At 37.3% G+C, this 26,875-nt stretch overlaps 1 protein-coding gene across 3 annotated transcripts in view; it reads right to left on the minus strand.

Annotated features, from left to right (window-relative positions):
- The window catches only part of CNTNAP3C (contactin associated protein family member 3C), a 152,036-nt gene that overhangs the window by 72,563 nt on the left and 52,598 nt on the right, over window positions 1-26,875 (minus strand). The window lies entirely within an intron of this gene.

A 26,875-nucleotide genomic window follows, 5' to 3' on the forward strand; every position in this document is an offset into this window, starting at 1 on the left:
AGATTTTGAGTATTACATTCATTGAAAAAGTCTTATGCATATTTTATGGCATAATTATTTTTATTGTGGTAAGAAACTTAACATGAAATCTATCATCTTAAACAATACAGTACCATTAACTATACGCACAGTTTTGTACAGCAGATCGCTAGAACTTGCTTAACTGAAATTTATGCCGAAAGAGATAGCAAGTGTTGGCAAGGATGTGAAAAAAAGGAACCCCTTTTGCACCATTGGTGGGAATGTAAATGGTGCAGCTGCAATGGAACACATTATGGCAAATCCTCAAAAGATTAAAAATAGAACTATCATATGATCCAGCAATCTTACTTTGGGGCATATACACCCCCCAATATAAAATGAAGATGTTAAATAAATATTGGCTCTCCTATGTTCACTGCAGCATTATCCACAACAGCCAAGATGTGGAAATAACCCAAATGTCCACTGATGGGTGGAATGGATAAACAAAATATGGCATAATTTTTAAAATCACAAACTGAGTTGGTCTAATGTCTTCATATTGGCATGTCATTTTCAGCTTGACATTCACACCTTGAAGATTCAGTTAAACACAGAATAGCAATCTGCATCTTTAATATCATCTTGGTGGGGCTCAGACTTTCCTGTCACTGAACTTTCTGTATGTCCTCAGTGCTGTGAGGAGCTTAGAGGCCCAATAACAACCTGTCCTCTGGGATTCCGTCTTCCAAGTTGGAGCAACTGGGAGAACAACAGGGGCCACTGGAACTGTCCAACAGAGTCCTGCAGCTGCAGGACAGCCATGGGGTAGATGGAGGACAGTCAGAATTCTCTGCTGCTTTCATTTCCCACAGAGCTGTTGTCCCCGTCTTCCTCCCCACAGTCAGTGCTGTGGGCTCACTTCGCAAACCACACAAGGACCAGCCTGTGAGAAACTTCCAGCAGAAAATGCTGCCACCCTGAGAAACCAGGACTTTCCAGAATCTTTCTGTCCACATGTCACCTACTTATAAACTGAGGGAGGCAGTGCTGGATTTTGTGGTGAGGCAGGGTTGGGGGGAATGGTTTTTAACTTGGAAGATCTAAATAAACCAGAGTTCAAGACCTGTCACAATTCCAAGTATGATGTAAATCATTGATCCCCCTTGAATTTCCCATCTTCATTTGCAAAATGGAGGTAATGGTGATTACTCCTAGGATCTTACCTGAGGGAAGATGTATAGATATCAGTAAACATAATGCACTATGGAAAATTCAAATGATTTCCACTTCAAGTACACTTTGGGATGAAGCAAGGTTGAAAGAAAATAAGGAAGACAAGGTTTTGTTTTTGTTTCTTGGGTCTTGCTCTAATAAATTCACAAAGGAGTTTGAAAGGTGATAGCAGCTGGATGTTTCATAGCCAACAGGCCTACACATACCACAGAAACCACAGAGCAAAACGTAAATTTTAAAATATGTTCCCTTCTTTTTAACCTTCAGCAAGCTTAACAGATTTCAAAATTACACTAAAACTCTCCCAGAGTTAAATGTTGTTTTCCCACTCTGGAAAAGGGAAATTAGATTGAAAAATAGAATATTAAAAAATAGGTAATAATGGAAGAAAACGCATTGGGTAGGGGGCTCTATCTACATACACTTTGAAAACGCAAGATGCTTTCCTACTGTCTTTCTAGAAGAGTTGTGTCTGGTCCTACTCAAGTCTGCAGAGGGTCAGTTTCCTGTTCACTTGCTCACAGCAGCTTGCAGTCCTTCTCAGTCCCTACTTCTAATTTTATTCATTTTCACCCCAATGTAGAATTTGTTTCTCACAGTACTCATCAACGTAAGCCACGGTTCAGTCTTCTTGATATTTTATTGTGCAATGTACATTAAATACTGTATTACATTTTAAACTACGAGTTATGAGATGTTAGTCACATTCATTAATCTGCATGTGAAAGTACAACTAAAATGTGGGCACGGTGAGTCCCTGGGGCCGCAGTTCTCAGGGTTTATTGAGCACATGATTTCTTTCAAGGTGAATGTGATTTAACTTATAAAATTTTGCTGTTTTTATAAAGGACAATCAGACTTCTCTGTATTATTTGGCATCACTGCAGGGTTCAGACTTTGAATGAAGGTAGAAAATTAGCCTTCAGCATACAATTCTCAGTTGCCTTCTCAGGTTCTGCAAACAGCTGACTATTGCTGGGGAAAACCCCCTAGCTGTGCGGGTGGGATCCCTATTCATGGTCTCCATCCTGGGGTCTCTATGCTACGAGGACAATGGTCCTTAACCTTGAATGAATATGGGAATCATCAGGTGGATTCTTTAACATACTGCTTAGTTCCTACTCTCTTGAGGTTCGGATTTAAGTGGTCTGGGCAGGTGTTTCCAGTGTAGAAATGTACTATTACTAGGGACTCTTGTTGTTCCCTGTCAAAATCTTTTTCCATTCCACATCCTCTACTACACACACATAAACATTTCCTACCTTAATTCCACTTTTCCCTTATCACTTTTTTGTTTGTTTGTTTGTTTGTTTTTGAGACAGGCTCTTGCTTTGTCACCCAGCCTGGAGTGCACTGGCTCGATCACAGCTCATTGCAGCCTCGATCTTCCAGACTCAAGCAATCTTCCTTAGTTTTCTGAGTAGTTGGGACTATAGGCACACACCACTACAACTAGGTAATTTTTGTATTTTTTTGTAGAGACAGGGGTCTCACTGTGTTGCCCAGGCTGGTCTCAGACTCCCGCACTCAAGGGATCTGCCTGCCTCAGCCTACCAAAGTGTTGGGATTACAGGTATGAGCCACAGCACCTGATCCTTCATCACTCATGTCACAGAGCTCGAATCTTCTGAACATCAAGTAGATAAGAACAGCCATAAACTCCCTTTCAGAAATTTAAAATAAAGCGTATATAATTAGCTATTTTCCTCCTGTTTCAGAAAACATCACTGTTTTTCAGTGTCTTCTGTGTTCTGGATCCTTTTCCCTGCCATCCCTCTGGGACGTTGCCCCTCAGCTACTCTGTGAGTTTCTTCTGTCTCCAAGCTGTTGATGGGCATGGGAGTTCCACCAGCATCCCTGGCAGTGACCAGGTTCTAGTCGCTCTAGCTTCCACTTCACACTGTCTCCTGCCCACGTATGTCCCTCTTGCTACTGCTGTCCCACTCTCTTTTTCTAAGCATCCCGACTTCTACAGAAAGTATTCATCATTTGCTCTCTCCTTTTCATTAACTCATTTCGTCTCCTCAGTCCTCTGCAATCAGGCATCTACTCTTATCCATTCATCAATTTACTGATGACCTCGGATCTATCACTAATTTATACAGATTATTTTGTTTTCATTTTCACAATAATCCTATAACGTATGTTCTATAATAACACCTACTATATAGATGAAGAAACAAGGTACAAAGTGGTTAATAAGCTAGTCCAAGTTCATACAGCTAGCAAATAGTGAACCCAGTATTTGAACCCAACTGATTTGACTCAGAATCTGCATTCTTACCTACGTCCTGCTTTGTCTTCCAGTTCACCTGACATTTGCTTGCTCTGATGACAAAACTCTGCCCTACCTGATTTGACATTCCTAGCATTCAAGTCAGTCTTGGGTTAAATAGCTGAAGTGGGACTATTATTTCCAGACTCCACTGTTAAAATGCACAAAGAAGCCAGAACAGAGGGAGTGTGCTGATGGTTTTCACTAATTATTTTCCTCTACCACATTAGCTTGGGTACCAGATCCAGCCACGTTTTTGGTGCCACAACCCAAGGAGCTGGAGGGTAAGGATCCACAGAGGGGAAGGGATAGAGGAGATGAGAGGAAGGAGAGGAAAGGAAAGAAGAGAAGAGAAGAGAGAGAAAGGGTGAGGATGACCAGCTCAGTACCCAGTGTTCTGCAGCTCTGGAAGGTAGGCCTGCCTTGATCTAAGATGTGATCCTACAGGACCTCTGGCAACCAGAAGCTCCAAACAATGCCCAAAGCAGGTAACATGAAAAAAGATTTGGGAAGGATAAGAAATGCATATTCCTGAACCTGAACTCAGAGGTAGCTACAGCTTACTCTGCCTGGTCACAGCACACAAATGCAGTTTCCTTTCAGAAATAATTTTTGCAAAAGATTTTGTGTCACAGCTTAAGGAATTTAGCTCAGATGAAGAAAAAAAAATCTTAGTATTAAGATTCTAAATAGAACAATAAAAGAAACCCATAGTACAAATTAATGAGATGTGATAGGGCTAATTTCTCTGTTTAGAGATGTTTTAACTGTGACTTGACAATACTGACATGCAAGCTCTTCAGGAGAACCTAGTTTTCATTTGAGCTTGCTTAATTAATTACCGAAGTAATGAATTCATTCTGATTCAAGGGTAGACAATTGACTGTTAATGTAAATTTATTGGCCGTTTAACTTTTTTTATTATTTTGGAGAAGCAAGGATGGAAAAAATACCACCAGAGTAAATTCACATTGTGTTCTTGGGATATTTTTCAGTAATTTTTGCAAACTTCCTTACAATAAATAGAAGCCATTCCTAAACCTGAATTTATTTTTCCTTTCAGTCAGAAGTTTAGCTAATAAAACTTTTGCCAGAGTGTAGCACAATAGCTCCCTTGGGAACTCTTTCAACTGCGTAATTTTTTCTCTCTCATAAAAAGAATGACATGGTGTCTTTAAAATGTTCAAGGCTCTGAAAGAAAGACAAGCCATTTGATATGAATCATTAATAAGGACATTAAGGAATACAAAATAAGAGGAGTTTAAATATAAAAAAATTCTCATTTTCAGAATGCAGATCAAATCTGACTTCTCTTCTATTTTTTCTGTTTCACAGACAAAATCCTGACTGAGGTTAAGTGCTAATGTTTTTAATGCCCACCTTTTATTCTCATGCTTGACACCAATCGGCTACTTCAGAACTAGTGTCTTGACACTTGAATCTTTTCCACGGCACCAAACGTTATTCCACAAGGACATCTGCGAAAGGAAGAATATGTTTCTAAGGCAATAAAAAAAGGATTTTATGCAAAGCCTATTTAGACAGGAAATGGAAACGTGGATGGGAGAGAAGCCATGTTGTTCAGGCCCTGCTATTTATGAGGGAGAGTTTTCCTTGAGAAACGCATGTCTCTTTATAAGCAGAAACCTCTGTAAGGTAATCCAGCAGTGACGGAACGAGGTATAATATTACGTTTTAATCAAAAAGAGTCATTAAGAATATAGCATTATTAATATTTGTTCTTATCCGTATTATTTTTTAAAGTATTAGGAAAATATTCATTGTGGAGATGATTTAAGAATCTATCCATATGAGGAAATAAAACAAAGTGTTACCTGAAAGGGGTCCCGATCCAGACCCCAAAAAAGGGTTCTTGGACCTTGTGCAAGAAACAAATTGGGACAAGTCCAGAAAGTGAAAGCAAGTTTATTAAGAAAGTAAAGGAATGAAAGAATGGCTACTCCAGAGGCAGAGCAGCAGCATGGGCTGCTCAAATAAATATTGTTATTTCTTTATTATATGCTAAACAAGGGGTGGATTATTCATGAGTGTTCCAAGAAAGGGGCAGGCAATTCCCAGAACTGAGGGTTCCTCCCCACTTTAGACCACATAGCGTAACTTCTGGACGTTGCCATGGCATTTGTAAACTGTCATGGCGCTGGTAGAAGTGTCTTTTTGCACGCTAATGAATTATAATTAACTTATACTGAGCAATAAGGATGACCAGAGGTCACTCTCATAGCCTTCTTGGTTTTGGTGGGATTTGGCCAGCTTCTTTACCGTATCCTGTTTTATCAGCAAGGTATTTGTGACCTGTATCTTGTGCCGACCTCCTGTCTCATCCTGTGACTAAGAATACCTTAATCTCCTAGGAATGGAGCCCAACAGGTCTCAGCCTCAGTGTTCCCAGCCCTTATGCAAGATGGTTCAAATGCTTCTGATAAAGGGACTCATATATTAGGAATTCACAATCTGAAATGAGCAATAATATTCTGAATGTAAAGATAGCCTAAATGACATGTTTTAGCCAGTGGCATATAAAATTAGATTTGTCATGAATTGATGTCATACGTATAATTTGGGGGAAAGGCCAGCATAGAATAATTGTAAGATAGAATGGAAAATAACTGAGTTTCAAATACTGGCAGGCAAAGAGTAGGCAAGCCATTGTAGCTCATGGTAATTCAGAAAGGCATCTGAAAATGGAGCCATCTCGGAAGTCGTTTACATGACAGAAGAGAAATTAGTAAATATTTCTGAGGTGGAGACCAGTTGGCAAACACATGGCTTTACTCTTGGTCAAAGGACCTAATTCAGAGGTGATGAGATGACAAACGTTTTGGGGTGATACCTGACACCAAAGGAAAGCAAGAACTGGAGAAACGGTCATGAGAGTAAAGATGCAAAACTCTAGTGACTGACTAGTAGCAGCAACTTAGAAACCGAGTCAGCAGCTGAAATGCAAAAGGAAGCCATCCTAGAAGAAAGCCGGGTTAAAGTCGCAGACAGAGCGGGCTGCTCCAACAGCAAAGCCATATATTTTGAGACAGCGATGCGCTGCCTTTCTTCACAAGGTTTACCCAGCACACCCACCCAAACCATGGCAGACTTGTATTGATCCATTTTCCCCTTCCAAATGGATCCCCTGTGAGAACTCTGGGAGTCTATCCACACAAAGGTTGATGAGAAAGTGGAGGACTGAGCAAAGCTAACTTACTTTGAACTTCAATACTACTTTAGAGCACAATAAAATATTAAGCTTTACATCATTCTGCTTCCTTATTGTAGATTACCCATTGTTCAGTCTAATTTGGGATTTCTTCATTGTAGCTTGTTGCAGCACTTCTGTGCGTGTGTGTGTGTGTGTTTGCACACACTCATGAAATCTTAGCATGAGAAATAGTTACACCATGTGAATTTAAAAATGAGGAGAGCTTAGATAGGAACTTGTTAGTCTCAACTGCAGCTGCCCCTGTGGAAAACTGGTGTTGCCCTCCCTTTACAGTTTTGCTGCAGAAATGGGTGATTCTAAACCTGAAAGTCAAAGTATATTTATTAGCTTGATCATATGAAATTGCTGTTTTTGTAGGTCAAGATACTTAGATATCAGCACATTCACAAGGTTCAGCCTTATAGTGCGTGACTGGATTCCACATCCACCCTGCATTTTGTAATTGAAGGGGAGGAAGCTCACAGGTGTTGAGCACCTTGTACTTGGCCAGGTGTTTTTTAGGGGCTATTTTAGAAACAGCACTCAGTTAGTTACTCTTAGCCGGGTGCTGTCTGCACCACATCACGTGATGGTCAAGGACTGATGACCCAGGACATGAATAAGTATCATTCATTCAACATTAAACACGGGAAAAAAGACTCATTAATTTAAAAAACACCACTAAAATAAATATTACAACTAGAATTTGAAGGCTCCTATTTCTTTCCATTGGGTTATATCCACTAATAAATGTTACAAAGTTAGGATGACATTTAACTTGAGATACAGTTTTGTAGCCGTTGTTGTTTTTTAATCTAATAAGCTCCTTCTGTGCTATACCAAGTGACCTCCCTAGCTGGGACTCCTCCTGACACCCAGGCTGTTCCTTTGCATTTGAAAGCCCATGAAAGTCTTTCGTCTTACCAGTACACTGATGCCCACACATCCCAGCCACTGCCCTTCACTCTCACATCAAGATAAGGTCTTGATGTTCACTTTCAGGTTTTATATCAGTATACTGAGCTTTAGCGATTGGCTTTCATCCTGGAGAAATTTCAATGGGAAAAAGAACTGCATTAAAATCACTACTTATTATTATTTTTTACATTTATTTCAATTTGTTTTTAATTGAAAAGCCATACGATTCACATAGTTCAAACCACATCTGCATCCATTTTATATTTTTATCCCATTCCCATTACCCAGAGGGAAAAAATGCTATGATTTTTCTTATGTGTCCTTCTAGAAATATTTCATATTTACATGAGTGTATATATATATATATATATATATATGTATATATGTATATATTTTCACTGTGGGAATTTCAAATGGGAGAATATCTTACCTTATTCTTTGATTTTAGAAAAATATCTTGAAGTTCATTCACAGTAAGTATGTTTACCTCATTATTTCTCAAGGCTGCATGCTATTCCAGAGTATAAATGTACCATGACCACTGAAAGAGAACTGTACTAACATATTTACCATTATATTCATAAAATGTTAGTTAATCTCTTCATGCACATATGCATATATTACACTATGACTGTGGGATAAATTCCTAGAAGTACCATTGCTGCTTAACGTAAACTATACATTGAGAGAAACTGAAAGCATCACTCTTTTTGCATTACCTCCATTCACTACACTGCAAGTTGATCATTTTTTGGAACTTTAATTTTATAGATAGTGCCAAATGGTTCTTCAAGAAATCATATTCATAAAAAGGCACCAGTTCCTGAAATTGAATCATCTGAGTTTTACCTTTTCATGTGCACACATGAAACAGACCTAAAACATTCCCAGATGTGGTGAGGGGTTGTGAGTAAAGATTCTGCAGCCAGGCCACTTGGGTTCAAATTATTGTGCTACCACTAACTAGCTCTATAATTGGGGCAAATAAATAAAGCCTGTCTTTTTGCTTTCCTTGTTTTCATCTGGGAAGAATATTAGTATCTAGCTCATAGAGTTCTGCGAGGATTTTAATATGTACAAAGCACAAAGAATCATGTTTGGTGCACTGTAAGCACTCAAGATACATAAGGTCTTCATACTTAAATTTGTTCTTAAAACTGATTATTTTTAACCTGAGCCTTATGCTGAGCAATAATATCCATAATATTGCATGTTTGCATACTATTTAGATTTTATTTTAAGAGACTTTAAATTTAATGCATTAACTATGAAAGTATAGTTGAAAGTAATGTCCTAAGCAACACAGCCTCAGTAAATGTTTTAGTTGTTCTAATCAATTGAGTAGTACCTCACTGCTGTTTTAATTTGCATTTCTTTAACTTATAAACAAGGTTGAATATTATCTCATGAATTTATTATTATTATTATTATTATTACTATTATTATTATTATTATTTGAGACGGAGTCTTGCTCTGTCGCCCAGGCTGGAGTGCAGTGGCACAATCTCGGCTCACTGCAAGCTCCACCTCCCGGGTTCACAGCATTCTCCTGTCTCAGCCTCCTGAGTAGCTGGGACTACAGGCGCCCGCCACCACACCTGGCTAATTTTTTGTATTTTTAGTAGAGATGGGGTTTCACCAGGTTAGCCAGGATGGTCTCGATCTCCTGACCTCGTGATCTGCCCACCTCGGCCTTCCAAAGTGCTGGGATTACAGGTGTGAGCCACAGCGCCAAGCATTATCTCATAAATTTATAAACTATTCTTTCTTCATGTGGAATGCTTATCAATCCTTCTCAATTTTACATTGCTTTTTTTAATCTTCATCCATGATGTATAAGAGCACTTTATAAAAAAACTGTGTCATGTATATTAAAATATTATTTCCCATTCATAAATTGATATCTTCTGGTAAGTTTCAAATAATTTCATTTATTAGTCTCTTTACTGTGGTCTTGGTTTTACATCTTGCATAGAAATACATGCCCGCTCCGACATTATATATGCAAACCTCTCCCAGAATCTTCTAGAACTGTTTCTGTGGCTACTTTAAAATCTTTAATTCATCTACAATCTACTTTGATGCAAGGAATAGGGTAATGGTCCAGTTTTATTAATTTTTTCCTGAGGGATACCTAGTTTCCCCAGTACCATTTATTAATTTTTTTCTTACTAATTTAAAATGCCACATCTTTTATCAGCATATATATTTGAATTTGTTAGTGAATACTATTTTTTCCACTGCTATTAATATCAAGCATACTAAAATATAGAATCAACCTTTATTATGTACTTTTTTTTTTTTGAGACAGAGTCTCACTCACTCTGTCACTCAGGCTAGAGTGCAGTGGCACAATCTTGTCTCACTGCAACCTCCACCTCCAGGGTTCAAGAGATTCTCCTGCCTCAGCATACCAAGTAGCTGGAATTACAGGAGCACGCCACCACACCCAGCTAATTTCTGTATTTTTAGTAGAGACAGGGTTTCACCACGTTAGCTAGGCTGCTCTCGAACTCCTGACCTCAGGTGATCTGCCTAACTCAGCCTCTCAAAGTGCTGGAATTACAGGCGTGAGCCACCGCGTCCAGCCTCTAGGTATTTTTCTAATTCGTAAGACTAACTCCTTTTTCAATTTCTTGTTGCCAATTGTACTGCTTATCCTTTTACGAAAATTAATTTTTTTTAATTTGACGAATAAAATATGTATGCATTATGTACAACTTGATGTTTTGAAACATGCATACATAATTGAATGAGTACATCAAGCTAATTAAATATGCATTACCTCACATACTTATTTTTGTGGTGAGAAAACTAAAAATCTATTCTCAGCAATTTTCAAGAACACAGTACTTTGTTATTAACTATAGTCACCATTTTGTCCGATAGATTTCTTGAACTTATTCCTCCTACATAACTGAAATTTTGTATCCTTTGACCAACATCTCCCCAACTCCCAAACTCGCTAGTCCCTGGTAACAACTATTCCACCTTCTGCTTCTATGGGCTCAACATTTTTAGACTCCACATATAAGCTGGATCCTGTAGTACTGGTCTGTGCCTGACTTATTACACTGAACATAATGTCCTCCAGGTTCATCTATGTTCTCACAAATAAATAGGATTTCTTTTATTTTATGGCCAAATAGCATTCCATTGTGTATGTACACCACATTTTCTTTATCCATTCATCCACAGATGGACACTTCAGTTGATTCCAAATCTTGGCTATTATGAATAATACTGCAATGAATATGGTTGTACAGATATCTAAAAGACATACTGATTTAATTTCCTTTGGATACATACACAATAGTGGGATTGCTAAATCATTTGGTAATTCTATTTTTGATTTTTTGAGGAACCTCCCTACTGCTTTCCATAATGGATATACAAATTTATGTTGCCACCAACAGTATACAGGGATCCTCTTTTCTTCACATCTTCATCAACACTTGTTATCTTTTGTCTTTTTGATAATAACCATTCTAACAAGTACGAGGTGATATCTCATTGTGGTTGTAACTTGCATTTCCCTGATGATTTGTGATATTGAGCATTTTTTCATATACCTGTTGGCCACGCATATATCTTTCTTGAGAAATGTCTTTTCAGGTCTTTTGCCCATTTTTAAAAAACACAGTTATTTGTTTTCTTGCTATTGAGACGTTTGAGTTGCCTATGTATTTTAAATATTAACCCCTTATCAGATGTATTGTTTGAAAATATTTCCTCCGATCCCACAGGTTGTCTTTTTACTCTGCTGATTGTTTCCTATGTGGTGCAGAAAATTAGTTTGAAATAACCTAATCTGTCTAATTTTGCTTTTACTGCCAATGCTTTTGGGGTTGTATCCAGAAAATGATTTCCTAGACCAATATCATGGAGCTTTTCCCCTGTGTTTTCTCTTAGTAGTTTCACAGTTATGGGTCATAAGTTTAACTCTTTAATCCATTTTGTGTTGATTTTTGCATATAGTGTGAGATAAGGGTCTAATTTCATTCTGTTGTGCATGTATATCCCATTTACCCAATACCATTTACTGAAGAAACTAAACTTTCTTCATTGTGTATTCTTAGCACCTCTGTCAAAAATCAACGGACAATAAATGCCTGGATTTAGTTCTGGGCTCTCTATTGTGTTCCATTGGTCTATGTATGTGTCTGTTTTTATGTCAGTACCATGCTATTTTGATTGCTACAGCTTTGTAGTATATTTTGATGTCAGATAGTGTGATACCTCCAGCTTTGTTCTTTACGCTCAAGATTGCTTTGGTTATTGGAGGTCCTTTGTGGTTACACACAAATTTTAGGATCATTTTCTCTATTTATGTGGAAAATGTCATTAGAATTTTCATAGGTAATGCACTGAATCTGTAGATCACCTTAGGTATTATGAATATTTTAATATTAATTCTTCCAATCCATGAACATGGGGATATCTTTCGATTCCCGTCATCTTTAAGTTCTTTCATCAATATTTTATAGTCTACTATAAAATTCTGTAAACCTCAGTGTACAACTCTTTCACCACCTTGGTTAAATTTATTCATAAGTATCTTATTGGATTATTTTCTTGATTTCTTTTTCAGACACTTCATTATTAGTATATAGACCACATAACTGATTTTTCTGATGTTGTACTGTAACTTTATTGAATTTATTTATTAGTTATTTGGGGTTATTTTCTTTTGAGAGTCTTGTTCTGTCATCCAGGTTGTAGTGCAGTGGCACTATCACAGCTCACTGCCGCCTGAACCTCCTGGGCTCAAGTGATCCTCCCACCTCAGCCTCCTGAGTATCTGGGACCACAGGCACATGCCACCATGCCCAGCTCGTTGTTTATTTTTTTGTAGAAATGGGGGTCTTGCCATGTTGTCCAGGTCTCAAACCACTGGAGTCAAGTGATCTTCCTACTTTGGCCTCCCAAAGTGCTGAGATTACAAGCATAAGCCATCATGCCTGGCCTGAAATTTATTCATTAGTTCTAATAATTTTTTGTTGAAGTCTTTAGGGCTTTCTATATATAAGATCATGTCACCTGCAAAGAGGAACAATTTAAATTCTGTTTTCTTCAAATTTGGATGTTTTTTCCTTCTTTTTCTTGTCTAATTGCTCTGGATAGAACTTTCAGTACTGTGTTGAAAGAAGTGGTGACAGTGGGCATCCTTGTCTTGTTTGGATCTCAGAGGAAGAGTTTTCAACTTTTCACCACTGAATAAGATGTTAGCTGAGGGTTTGTCATATGTGACCTTTATTTTGTCGAGCTATATTGTCCTCTTTACACCCAATATGTTGAGAGATTTTAGAATAAAAGGTTGTTAGAGATTTTGTCAAATGCTTCTGCTGTGTCCATTGAGATAATCATATGTTTTTTGACCTTTGTTCTATTAACATGATACGTTACATTTATAGATTTGCCTATATTGGACCATCAACTCATCCCACAGATAATCTCACTTGATTATCATGAATGATCTTTCTAATATGCTGTTGAATTTGGTTTGCTAAAATTTCATAGTTTTTGCATTTATGCTCATGAGGATATTGGCCTATAATTGTCTTTTTTTATAGTGTACTTTCTGAGTTTGGTATCAGGGTAATGCTGGTTTTATAAAATGAGTTTGAAAGTATTCCCTTCTCTTCCATTTTTTGGAAGTGTTTGAGAATAATTAGTATTAGTTCTTTAAATGCCTGGTAAAATTCAGCAGTGAAGCCATCAGGGCCTAGGTCTTTATTTAATTAGAGCTTTTTACTACTGATTCAATTTTATTGTTTATTATTGGTTTGCTCAGATTTTCTTTTTTTTATGGTTCAGTTTTGGCAGGTTGTATATGTCCAGAAATTTATCCACTTCTAGGTTGTCCAATTTGTTGATGTATACTTACTCATAGTAGTCTGTTAAGATCCTTTGTATTTCTGTAATATTGGTTGTAATGCTGCCTCTTTCATTTCTGATTTTGAGACTTCTTTTTTCTTAAAGATTTGTCTATTTTGTTTATATGTTACATTTATATATATATTTATATATTTTTTAAAACCTAACTTTTAGTTTTATGGATTTTTTAATTGTTTTTCTAGTCTGTATTTTATTTGTTTCTGCTCTGATCTTTATTATTTCTTTCCTTCTTTAACTTTGAGCTTAGTTTGTTCTTGTTATTCTAGTTCCTTGGGGTGTAATGTTTGGTTGTTTATTTGATATCATTCTTCCTTGCTGATGTAGGCCATTATTGCTAAAAACTTAGAATTGCTTTTGCTGTATCCCATGTGTCTTGATACGGCATGGGTCAATTTTTGTTTGTCTAAAGACATTTTAAAATTTCCCTTTAAATTTCTTCTTTGACCCACTGGTTGTTCAGGAGCATGTTGTTTCATTTCCATGTATTTCTGAATTTTTTTTTTTTTTTTGAGACAGTCTCGCTCTGTCACCAGGCTGCAGTGCAGTGGCACGAGCTTGGCTCACTGCAACCTCTACCTCCTGGGCTCAAGCAATTCCCCTACCTCAGCCTCCCAAGTAGCTGGGACTGCAGGCGTGCACCACGCCCAGCTAATTTTTGTATTTTAGAAGAGATGGGGTTTCATCATGTTGTCCAGAATGGTCTCGATCTCCTGATCTCGTGATCTGCCCACCTTGGCCTCCCAAAGTGCTGGGATTACAGGCGTGAGCCACCGCGCCCAGCCAAATTTTCTGAAATTCCTTCAGTTACTGATTTCTAGAATCATACCATTGTGGTCAGAAAGTATAACTGATACAATTTCAATCTCCTTAAATTTATTAAGACTTGTTTTGTGGCCTAACATAAGATCTATGCTGGAGAATGTTCTCTGTGTGCTTTTGAAAAAGGTGTCTTCTACTGCTGTTGGATGCAATGTTCAGTTTATGTCTGGTAGGTCCATTTGGTCTAACATATAGTTTAAGTCTAATTTTTCCTTACTGATTTTCTGTCTGGATGAGCTATCTATTGCTGAAAATAGGATATAGAATTTCCCTCCTATTAAGTCCCCCTCCCTTCAGATCTGTTAGTATTTGCCTTATATATTCAGATATTCCATCACTTGGTGCACACATATTTACAACTGTTACATTCTCTGGGTTAACTGACCCCGTTATCTTTCTTCTTTTTTTTTTTTTTTTTTTTTTTTGAGACGGACTCTTGCTCTGTGGCCCAGGCTGGAGTGCAGTGGTGCAATCTCAGCTCACTGCAACCTCCACCTCCTGGGTTCAAGTGATTCTCTTGACTCAGCCTCCTGAGTAGCTGGGATTACAGGTGCGTGCCACCATGCCCAACTAATTTTTTTGTATTTTTTTAGTAGAGATGGGGTTTCACCATGTTGGTCAGGCTGGTCTTGAACTCCTGACCTCATGATCCACCCACCTCGGCCTCTCAAAGTGCTGGGATTACAGGTGTGAGCCACTGCGCCCAGCCCCCTTTAGCATTACATACTGACTTTGTCTCTTATGGCAGTTTTGGACTTAAAATCTATTTTATCTTGTACAAGTACAGCTACTTCTGCTCTTTATTGGTTTCCTTTGCATGGAGTATCTTTTTTCCATCCCTTTGCTTTCAGTCTATGTGTGTCCTTATAAGTGAAGTGAGGTCCCTGTGTGTAGCACAGAGCTGGGTCTGGTTTTTATAATCCATTAAGTCACACTATGTCTTCTGATTGAATAGTTTAATTTATTTACATTTAAGGTAATTGTTGCCAGGTAAAAACTGACTACAGCCATTTAGTTCATTCTTTTCTGGCTTTGTTTCCTGACTACAGCCCTTTAGTTCATTCTTTCTAGCTTTGTTTTCCTTTGTTCCTTCCTTCTCTTTCCGTCTTCCTTTGTGATTAGGCAATTTTCTATAGTGGCATGCTTTGATTCCTTACTTTGTATCTTCTGTATATCTAGTACAGGTTTTTGCTTTGTGGTTACCAGGAGGCTGACATAAAATATCTTATAGTTGCAGCAAGATTTTTTAACTTGAATACAACTTAACCGTGATCACACACAAAAATTCAACATTTTTACCCACCCACACTTTGTTTTTGAGGCTTTTTATATTGTGTAATCCTTAATGAATTATTGCAGCTTTAACTATTTTTAATAGTTTGTTTTAACCACTGTAATAAATGTTACTTAAACACTACCACCACAGTTTTAAAATTTGACTTACTTTTGTACTTACTTTTGACTTAAACTTTTTGTACTTACTTTTACTAGTGAGTTTCAAACTTTCTTATATTTCTGTGTTACTAATTAACATCCTTTTCTTTCAGCTCGAAGAACTTCCTTTAGCATTTCTTGTAAGACACTTCTGAGAGTAATGAACTCTTGACTTTGTGTGTGTGTGTGTCTCTGCAAAAGTCCTTTTCTCTTTTCCTTCTGTAGAAGAGCTTTGCTGTGTATTCTTGGTTGACAGTTTTTGTTATGTTTTGTTTTTTTTCTTTCAGCACTTGAATATATCATCCCGCTCTCCCCTGGCCTGTAAGGTTTCTGCTGTGATATCTGCTTCTAGTATTAATGGAATTCCCTTATATGTGACATGCTTCTTTTGTCTTGATGCTCTTTTGCTGCAGAATACTCTTTTTGTCCTTGAATTTTCAAAGTTTGATAATAATATGTCTTGGTGTAGTCTTGCTTGGATTCAATCTGATTAGAGACCTTTGACCTTCCTGTGTATGAAAATGTAAATTTTCCCCCAGATTGATAAAACTTTTTCTGCCTGACTTCCTGCCTGCCTTTTTTCTTTCCTTCCTGTCTTCCTTTCTTCTTTGCTCCCTCCCTCCTTCCTTGTTTCTGCTACTGTTTCCCCTCTCTCTCTCTCTATCTCTTTCTTTACAATAAAAACTTGCTCTATTAGCCAAGCTGGAGTGCAATAGCATGATCATAGCTCACTGCAACCTCAAACTCCTGGGCTCAAGCGACTCTCCCACCTCGGCCTCCCAAAGCGCTGACATTATAGGTATGAGCCACGACACCCAGCCTATTGATTCTTTAACTAAACTTTCTAGACCTTTGTCCCTCTATTCTCCTTTTTCAGTGTCCATACTTTTAAGTTTTGTTCTTTTGATGCTTTCCTGTAAGTTCCATAAGCGTTCTTCATTACTTTATATTCTTTTTTCTCCAATTGTATAATTTCACTAAACTGTCTTTGAGTTCAGAGCCTTTCTTCTGCTTCATTGATTCTGCTGTTGACATTCTCTATTGCAATTTTCATTTCATTCATGCATTTCTCAGCTCCAGAATTTGTTAGTTTTTTGTATAAATTCAATCTTTAATTTTCTCATTTTATTCATTTAATGACTTACTAATTTTTGAATTATTTTTCCTTTTTTAGATAAACAGAAATTTATTTGTAACAGTTCTGGAGACTGGGATGCTCAAGATCAAGGTGGTGGCATCTGTGAAGGCCTTATTGCTGTGTCATAACAAGGCAGAAGGCATCACATGGGTGACAGAGAGACAAAAGTAGGGTCCTTTTATAAGAAACCCACTCCCTCATAACATAAATTTTGAGGGACACATTCAAACCAGAGTAGTCCCAGTTCCAGATCTCTAGTTTTTTCCAACATTTATTTTAGACTCAGGAGGTACATACGCAGGTTTGTTACCTCGGTATATTGTGTAATGCTGAGGTTTGGGGTATGAATGATCCCTTCACCTGGGTACTTTAGTTAGTACCCAGGTACTAACTAAACAGTTAGTTTTTCAACCACTGTCCCACTCCCTCCTTTTCCCCTCCAGCAGTCTCTAGTGTCTATTGTTGCCATCCTTGTATCCATGAGTTATCAATGTTTGGCTTCTACTTACAAGTGCAAACATGCAGTATTTGATTTTCTGTTCCTGTGTTAATTCACTTGGGATAATGGCCTCCAACTGCATCCATGGTGCTACAAAGGACATGATTTCATTATTTTTTATGGCTGCATAGTATTCCATGGTATATATATATATATATATATATATACCATATTTTCTTTATTCAATCCACTACTGATAAGCACCAAGGTTGATTCCATGTCTTTGCTATTGTGAATACTGCCATGATGAACACACAAGCACATGTGTCTTTTTGGTAGAATGATTAGATTTCTTTTGGATATCTACCCAGTAATGGGATTGCTAGGTTGAATGGTAGTTCTCTTTTAAGTTCTTTGAGAAATCTCCAAATTTTTTTCCACAGTTGCTGAACTAATTTACATTCCCACCAACAGTATGTAAGTGTTCCCTTTTCTCCACAGCCTCACCAGCATTTGTTGTTTTTTGACTTTTTAGTAATAGCCATTCTGACTGGTATGAGATGGTATCTTACTGTGCGTTTAATTTGCATTTACCTGATGATAAGTGATGTGGAACACTTTTGCATATGTTTATTGGCCATGTTTATGCCTTCTTTTGAGAAATGTTTGTTCATATATTTTGTACATTTTTAAGTGGGGTTGTTTGCTTTTTGCTTGCCTAATTGCTTAAGTTCCTCATAAATTTTGAATATTAAACCTTTGTTGGATGCATAGTTTGCAAATATTTTCTCCCTTTCTGTACGTTGTCTGTTTACTTTGTTGATAGTTTCTTTTGCTGTGCAGAAGCTCTTTAGTCTAACCGGATCCCACTTGTCAATTTTTGTTTTTGTTGCAATTGCTTTTAGGACTTATAAATCCTTTCCCAAGGCCAATGTCCAGAATGGTGTTCCATAGGTTTTCTTCTAGGATTCTTACAGTTTGAGGTCTTACATTTAAATATTTGATCCACCTTGAGTTCAGTTTCATATATGGTAAAATGTAGGGTTCTAGCTTCATTATTCTGCATATGGCTCACCAGTGATCTTAACACTATTTATTGAATAGATAGTCCTTTCCCCATTGCTTATGTTTGTTGACTTTGTCAAAGATTAGATGGCTGTAGGTATGCAGCTTTATTTCTGGGTTCTCTATTCTGTTCCATTGTTCTATGTGTCTGTTTTAATACCAGTACCAGACTGTTGAGGTTACTGTAACCTTTTAGTTTGAAGTTGGGTAATGTGATACCTCTGATACCTCTGGCTTTGTTCTTTTTGCTTTGGATTGCTTTGGCTATTTTGAATTATTTTTCTATTTTCTTTAAGTTCACTTAGCGAAATCTTTCGGTGGTATTTTCAGATGTCAACAGTGGTTCAAATTGATGATTCTGCAGACGAATGTCCTATTTCACCATCTTGCTGGCATCTGTACACTTGCCTTGTTTATTCTTGAATGAACATTCTTCAAAGTAAAATTTTGAATTACATCATTTTATTATGAGTTAGAGAGGATTAACATCTTTACATTACTGAGTCTTCATATCCATAAATGAGAATTTACGCAGATCTCTTTATATACCTCATAGTAATGTTTTAACCTTTTCTTTTCCCATGTAGCTTGTACATTTCTTACCCCTCTCCTGCCTGCCAGTGGTATTTTATGCCTTCTAAATCTATTATAAACAGTATTTGCTTCTTTTCATTTTAACTGATAACTTATACAAAGAGAGGTATTTCTGATTATTAAATTAATTTCCAAAAAAAGTATTAAAAAATGTGAGCTGTTGAATCCTTTTTTTTTTTTTTTTTGAGACAAGAGTTTCACTCTTGTTGCCCAGGCTGAGAGCAGTGGCATGATCTCAGCTCACCACAACCTCTGCCTCCCGGGTTCAAGTGATTCTCCTGACTCAGCCTTCCGAGTAGCTGAGATTACAGGCGCCCGCCACCACGTCTGGCTAATTTTTTTCTATTTTTAGTAGAGATGGGGTTTCAGCATGTTGGCCAGGGTGGTCTCAAACTCCTGACATCAGGTGATCAACCTCCCAAAGTGCTGGGATTACAGGCATGAGCCACCATGCTGGCCCAGGTGATTTTCTTAAGGATCAAATAATAATAATTTTTACTTGGTTCCTATTTTTTATGCCTTTTGTTTAGTCTCTTCTCTAATTGAAATACTCTTTGTATCATAGGAAAATAAGGATAGACCCTAGTGAGAAGGGCCTAAAATTCTTTTTCAGGGTTACAGGAATGAAGGAATAAATAAATCTTTATTGCCACAAAATAAAGGAAACTCCAAACTCAGCCTCTCTGAGACCAAATTATAAAAAAGTCATACATAGAATTTGAGAATATCATAGCACCATTAAGAGGGAAACAGGAAAGGAGATTATGAGGTGTTGCATTGATAATATACTGTGATGTGTAAGTATTAAAACATTTTTGTATCTCTGAATAGAAATTTTAGTCAGGCCTCTCTCCTTGAACTCCTAAGACGGAGCCAAACAAAATTTTCTATTTGCTTTCCCTACTAGTTATTTTTATTTTGCCTTCTAGAAACTCATCAATTTGAATATAGTCAATATGAGTCACTTTATAAGCATCCTTATATATAAATTCAAATTTTATAGTGTTTGATACACATATTCATGTTCTATTACATGTATCCATAGATACCATCTTGTTTATGAAAATTGACATAGTATGGTATGAGTGAACAAAACTATATGAAAGAATAACAGACCATACTGCTTGATAGAAAAAGTTTTAAATAATAGAAAAGTGCTGCAACAGAGATAAGAAGAAAAATATAACAACAAAGGTCTTCTGGGAGCTTATTATCTGCCAAGCGCAGAGTTAAGCTCATTAAGTGGATAATCTTATTTTTCCTCACACAATTATGCTCATTTTATAAATGAGAAGGCTAGAACTTTGAGAAGTTAAATCACCCAACTTTACATAGTTTATAACTGATTCTTGTTCTCAAAGGCAACTCTGTGTGACTGTGAAGCCCCAGCACAGGCTCCCATAAAAAGGGCATTTCCATTTACTACAATATTTAAGAATCCACAAAAAATGGTTTTTTTCAAAAGCCTACGGTTAAAAGCAAGTTGCTCAAATATTACCAAATATTACCAATATTACCAATAATCAGACCCAATTAAAATCAGAGAGGAAAAAAGTAACACAAGGCTGTGTAGCTCATGCACTACTAATATGGCCCATTGACTATTTAACTCATAGGATGCCTTTTAAAATAATTTTTATTGTGGTAAAATATATATCCCGTAAAATCTACCATTTTAACCATTTTAAGTGTACAGTTCAGTGGCATTAAATATATTCACATTGTTGTTCAACCACCACCTGCATCCAGCCCCTGAACTCATTTCATCCTACAGCTGAAACTCAAACCTTCTGAATAATTTGTGAAGTTGGCAACACACCATGCTGACCCTTAATTTGTGAAGAAGGCCCACAAGTATTAGAAAGATCCGTTTGTAGAGGTGTCACTTGATGTGACATTCCTTGCTAGCACAGATCCATCTCAAACAAACTTCTAAAGCTTGGGCTACTCTGCTCAACTCTAAATCCACATGAAGAAATGTCTCCTATTCAATTGGCACCACATCCTAGCAGGATTTTGTGTTCTTCTTTTTTCTCTACACTTTGCTTTTCGATGGATTTTATATCTATATATCTTTATCTATATTATGTGTATACATATATATATTTTGCTTTGCAGGAGGATCATTTATGTGTGTGTATGTGTGTGTGTATATATATATATATAAGAATTAAGTGAGAATGTTTCATAAGGACAAATACACCACTAAGTCTTTCATTCCTTTGCTATTGTAGAAATGGAGTTAGGAAACAAGGTGAAAAAGAGCCCTTTCACAGCCAGAGACTGTTTCTTTACCTTCTTGGAAACTGTAACCCTTACAGGAATTGTGCAAGAATTAAATGTGGGAGTGCTGGAAACCCAGAGCACACAGCCTTGTGCACAAAGAGCTCTTCATAAGTGGTAGATGGCATTAGCTTCAAGTTTAGAAACAATGTTTTCTTTTTGCTTCCTAGCCAGGAAAAGCCCTTTTGCTTCAAGTGACTAAAGAATGTTCTCTAACTTCCTGAGTGTTGTGTGTGTGTACTTGCCTCTGCTAATGTTTAGTTTGCCTTACAAGGACAATCTGCCTGACTTCGTGTTGGATAAAGGGAAGCTGTACTATAGGGGAAAATTTCAGAGATACTGAATAGCTAGTACAAAGGATGGATCTTGCTTGACATTTTTAAAGAGCAGCTAGAAGAACAACATAGCACAAAATATTTGAAGCCACAGATAAGCAGAGAATACGGTCGAAGTTGCTTATTTCTTTTTATCTAAATAAGGTCAGTTCTTTATTGAAAATGACTACATTCATATGGTGCATAAAATATGTGGCAATTTACAGCAAGAATTAAAGAAAATAAAATTCTATAGATTTAAATTGGAAGCCAGTTGCAAAGGCAGAAGCAAGATGGGATGTGAAGCTGTGGCAATGGTCCAGGTAAGAGATGGTGGGCAACTGGGCTGTCATGGTAATAACAGAGGTGAGGAAAAGTTGTCAGACTCCACATATACTCTGAAGCTGTGACTGACATGATCTGTCTAACGACTGAGTTGACAGGATATGCCTATGGATTGATCGTGGAGTGTGAAGGAATGGAGGTCATTGGTAACTCCACGCATACTGGCTCAAGCCAACAATTGGTAAATGCTGTGATATTTACTGAGAGGTGGAAGCCCAGGGGTAATAGGTTTGGTGATGGGAAGGATATGGAGATAATAAACTTAGTTTTGGACGTGACTGTTTGACATCCGAAAGGAAATGGAGTCTGGTGCTCAGAGGGGAACTTGAAACCTATGTCAGGGATGGATAATAACCTGAATATATCTAATCCCAACCAGAAGAAAACTTCACAATGAATTAAAAAGTTCTATATTTCCTTACAGATTTAATTCTTTATTCTTTCAGAAATAAGTGAAAAATAGACATGAGGGAAAATGGCTTGTCAGTGATTGCTAATCTGGGACTATGGTTAATAGAATGTTATGGTATAATCTCTCAGCATGATTCCAGGACATGGTTAGGTGGATTTCTAAATATCTTTTCTCTCTTTCTGATTCAGAACATTTGTTCTTACCAGGCCAGGTGGTTTTTTAAGGCCATTCCTATTACTACTACATATATATATGTATATATACACACACACACACACACACACACACACACACACATATGGTTCTCCCAGAAAATTATCTTTTATCTTCCCTCTTCTGTTGTTTATTCTTTTGACCTTGTTTGAGTAATGGCACCTTTTAAAATGATGTAGCAGATGAAGAGATTATTCACCTCAAGTGAGTCTGTGTCCTGAAACACATTTTGTTAACTCAAAGTATAATACATAATGAAGCTTGTTCTGTTACTCAGAAAAGATTCACGTATTCCTGTTGTAAGTAACAGGGATTCTCTCTTTTGAACAGAGCTTTTACTACTCTGAAGATTCCATAAATCTGGCAGTTACATCTAGTTTTCTTGGGTATTTCTCAACACAAACTCAGTCTAGCCCTTGAAGCGTCAATGTGAAGCATGTAATTAGTAAGAATGTGGATTGATATATTAATCCATTCAGATAATCAAATGTCAGTGATTGATATGACAGCTGTAAAATCTCTTATCTAAAGCCTTGGTATCAGATTTGCTTTAGATTCAGATTCATTTCATATATTAGAAAGGTCATACTGTGTATACACCAAATATGAGTGACTAGGTGGTAATCACATATGTTACTATTTTTGCAATAAAACATATGAATATTCACATTAAGCAGAGTAACTAAAAAATGCAAATAGCCCCCAAGTCAGTACATTCAGATTTTGCTGCTAAATAAATTTGGGTCTGCTTAGGGTTTACCATTTTAATAATTTTGCTTTTAGAATTAAAAATTGCAGATAAGCAACTGTGGATCTTTAATAATAGAAAACATTAGCATAGGTAATGGGTAAAACCAGACCAAAAAAAACAAAGCCATAAAAAGACAGAGGGAGAGCATACAAGAAATATATAAGACTGGAGAATGCATTTTTAATGTGTCCTTAACATAAAAGTAAAGGCAGCAGGATCCCTAGGAGAGAGCTGGAAATGCATTCTGTTCTCCTGGTACAGGAAGGTTAATACGATGACCCTGAGGGCAGGGGATGTAGCTGTGGTCAGGAAAAGATAATAATAATAAAGATAATAATGTGCTGGGAAAGATAATAAGCCTATAAAAACATAATTTTCATTAATCAAGAGTGTTAATATTTTAGGTATCAAAAATCTTAAGTTATTTTAATATCATCCATTCATATCTAAAATTAATGCCTTGGTAAAGGGCAGAAACTCTAATAAGAGATGTAATTTATTGTTAAGGCAGCAATGATAAGACTGGAGGACAGCCAATATCAGCCCATCTTTTTAAGAAAATGATAAATAGGAGACAGTCAGTGAACTTTATTTCTACAGAAGTAGCTTTGATAGGAAAAATACTAGACACAAGGGACATGCCTAGTGAAGAATATGATAACTATGACTCAGCTCACATTTCCCAAGAGTATATCACTAACCTCTACCATAATTATTTGCTTATTTACTAAAAGAATGGATTAATGAATAAACAAATGAAGAATATGTCCCTGAGATGTTGATGTAGCAGTTCAAAAAACGCGAATCAAGATGGTTACCAGTGGCAGGGAAGGGGCGTGGGGGGCTGGGGAGGAGGTGGGGATAGTTATTGGGCACAAAAAAATAGTAAGAATGAATAAGACCTAGTATTTGATAGCACAACAAGGTGACTATAGTCAATAATAATTTAATTGTACATTTTAAAATAACTAAAAGTGTATAATTGGATTGTCTGTAACACAAAGGATAAACACTTGGGATGGATATCCCATTTTATATGATGTGATTATTATGCACTGCATGCCTGTATCAAAGTATCTCATGAATCCCATAAATGTGTACACCTGCTATGCACCCACAAAAAGTAAAAGTTTTTTGTAAAAAAAAGAAACTCAAATATCTACATAGGTATTTTATAATCCAAACTTGACAGCCTCTCTCTTTGCAATTTTACAACTTTCAGCAAATTCCCCATATTCTCTCCATCTCAGTCTGAACAGCCATTTCACATCTTACATCTCACTGTTTTTTGTGTATCTCATCCATTATCCATGGTTTTGTTTGCATTACTTTTGCTTTCTGAAATATCCTCCTGAATTATTTTCCAACAACCCACGAGGTAACGCTTTCTCTAAGGCCTGTCATTCTCAAGTCTCTTCGGGTCTGTGAACTGAACACTCACAAGAACCATCTCTGGTTTGTTTTGTGGGTTCTCTCTTCAGTAGCATTAACATTTTTTTCACCATGCAAATTCTGTATAGTTGGTCACAGAGTAGGAAATGAAGCTATTAAATGGTTACAATTTGCCAGTCACAGTGATGGAGGATGAAGGAGATGCAATGATAAAGCCCTATCCCCAAAAACCTTTTAGCTCAAAACGGTGGAAGGCTGAGTCCTGAACCCTCATAGCACTACATTTCATTGCTTTAGTCCAAAACAAGTCCTAGAGATGTGCAGAGTCAAGAAGGATCATTTTCAGTGTGGTTGTTCAAAAAAGGCATCCTGGGAGAGGATGAATTTCCCTTATTCATTCAGGAAACATTTCCTGACATCCTAGTCCTGCTAGGCACAGTTAGGCTTTAGAGGCTGAGTTAGTTTTCCAGAACTGCGGTAACAAAGTGCCACAAACTAGGTAGCTAAAGTGATGGAGGCCACACGTCCAAGATCAAGGTGTCTGCCGGCCATGCTGCCTCCGGAGGCTCTAGGGAGGGATCTGTTCCATGCCCATCTAGCTGCTGGTGCCTCCGGTGTTCTGTGGCTTGTCCATGCATTATTCCAATCCTCCCTCCTCACAGGGCTGCTTCCCTGTGTGTCCTTGCACTGTGTTCCCTGTGTGTACATCTGTCTCTGGGTCCAAAGGTCCTTCTTGATGAGGACACCAGTCATATTAGATTAGGGTCAACCCTCCTGACTACATTTTAACTTGATTACCTCAGTAAAAACCTTATATCCAATTAAGGTCACATTCTGAGGTATTGGGGGTTAGGATTCCAACATATGTTTTTGGGAAACCACAAGTCAACCCAGAATAGAGATGCAGGGATGAAAGGCAGGCACAGTGACTTTGAAAGGAAGCTCACACTGTGAGGGGGCACCAGGAAAGTAAATCACTTGTTCCAGTGAAGCTCAACACGTTCTTACACAAGGTAAGATCATGAGAGTTGACATCTGTCATTTTAAGTGTTCTGGATTAGTAAGAACCTTAACCTTTACGCTCTTTCCCCTCAGGCTAGTAACCTTTCAGAGTAAGCAAAATTGACAAATGGCGTTGCCTTGGCTATGGCTTCCCTCTGAACTGCTTAACTTGATAACAAAAATGCTGACGGTACCTCTGTCATTGATGTATTTTTTTTTAGGAGGAAGAAAGAGCCAAATTACAAATACAATGCAGACTCTATATGAGTCTTCTCTTACAGCATCTCTTTTATAGGGAAACTGTCCACAACATTTTAAACATTATTAATCAATGCAGAGCAAGATTTTAAACAGATACAGGTTACTTTCAAACACTATGTAATAAACATTTATTATTATTATTATTATTATTATTATTATTATTTTTGAGACAGAGTTTCTCTCTTTTTTGCCCAGGCTGGAGTGCAATGGTGCGATCTCCGCTCACTGCAACCTCTGCCTCCTGGGTTCAAGCGATTCTCCTACCTCAGCCTCCCAAGCAGCTGCAAAAGTTAAACAAAAAGTGATTACCCCCGCAAAGAGGCACTGACATATAATCAGAAACAGAAATAATGTCACTTTTAGGAGGATATTTACAGATTCAGAGAATCTCACAGAGATCTGTAGTCTATGAAAAACTAAATCTGGCCAGGCGTGGTGGCTCACTCCTGTAATCCCAGCACTTTGGGAGGCCAAGATGGGTGGATGACCTGAGGTGAGGAGTTCGAGACCAGCCTGGCCAAAATGGCGAAACCCTGTCTCTACTAAAAATACAAAAAAAAAAAAATTAGCCAAGTGTGGTGGCGCACACCTGTAGTCCCAGCTACTCAGGAGGCTGACGCAGAAGAATTGCTTGAACCTGGGAGGCAGAGGCTGCAGTGAGTCAAGATCATGACACTGCACTCTAGCCTGGGCAATAACAGCGAAACTCTGTCTCAAAAAAAAAAAAAAGAAAAGAAAAACTAAATCTGGCCGCTTAACAAAGGACACACGATTCTTCAAGTTCAAAGTCTGTGTTCCTATACTTGTCATACATACAGAAACTGCTCATTTATTACATTTTGAAATTTCAGTGTCTTTCAAAAATATCAGATCAAATCAGAGAAAATAAATGAATTCAATCTACCACTCTAAAA

The sequence above is a fragment of the Gorilla gorilla genome, chromosome 12 (genome assembly GCF_029281585.2).
Source record: "Gorilla gorilla gorilla isolate KB3781 chromosome 12, NHGRI_mGorGor1-v2.1_pri, whole genome shotgun sequence".
Lineage (NCBI taxonomy): Eukaryota > Metazoa > Chordata > Mammalia > Primates > Hominidae > Gorilla > Gorilla gorilla.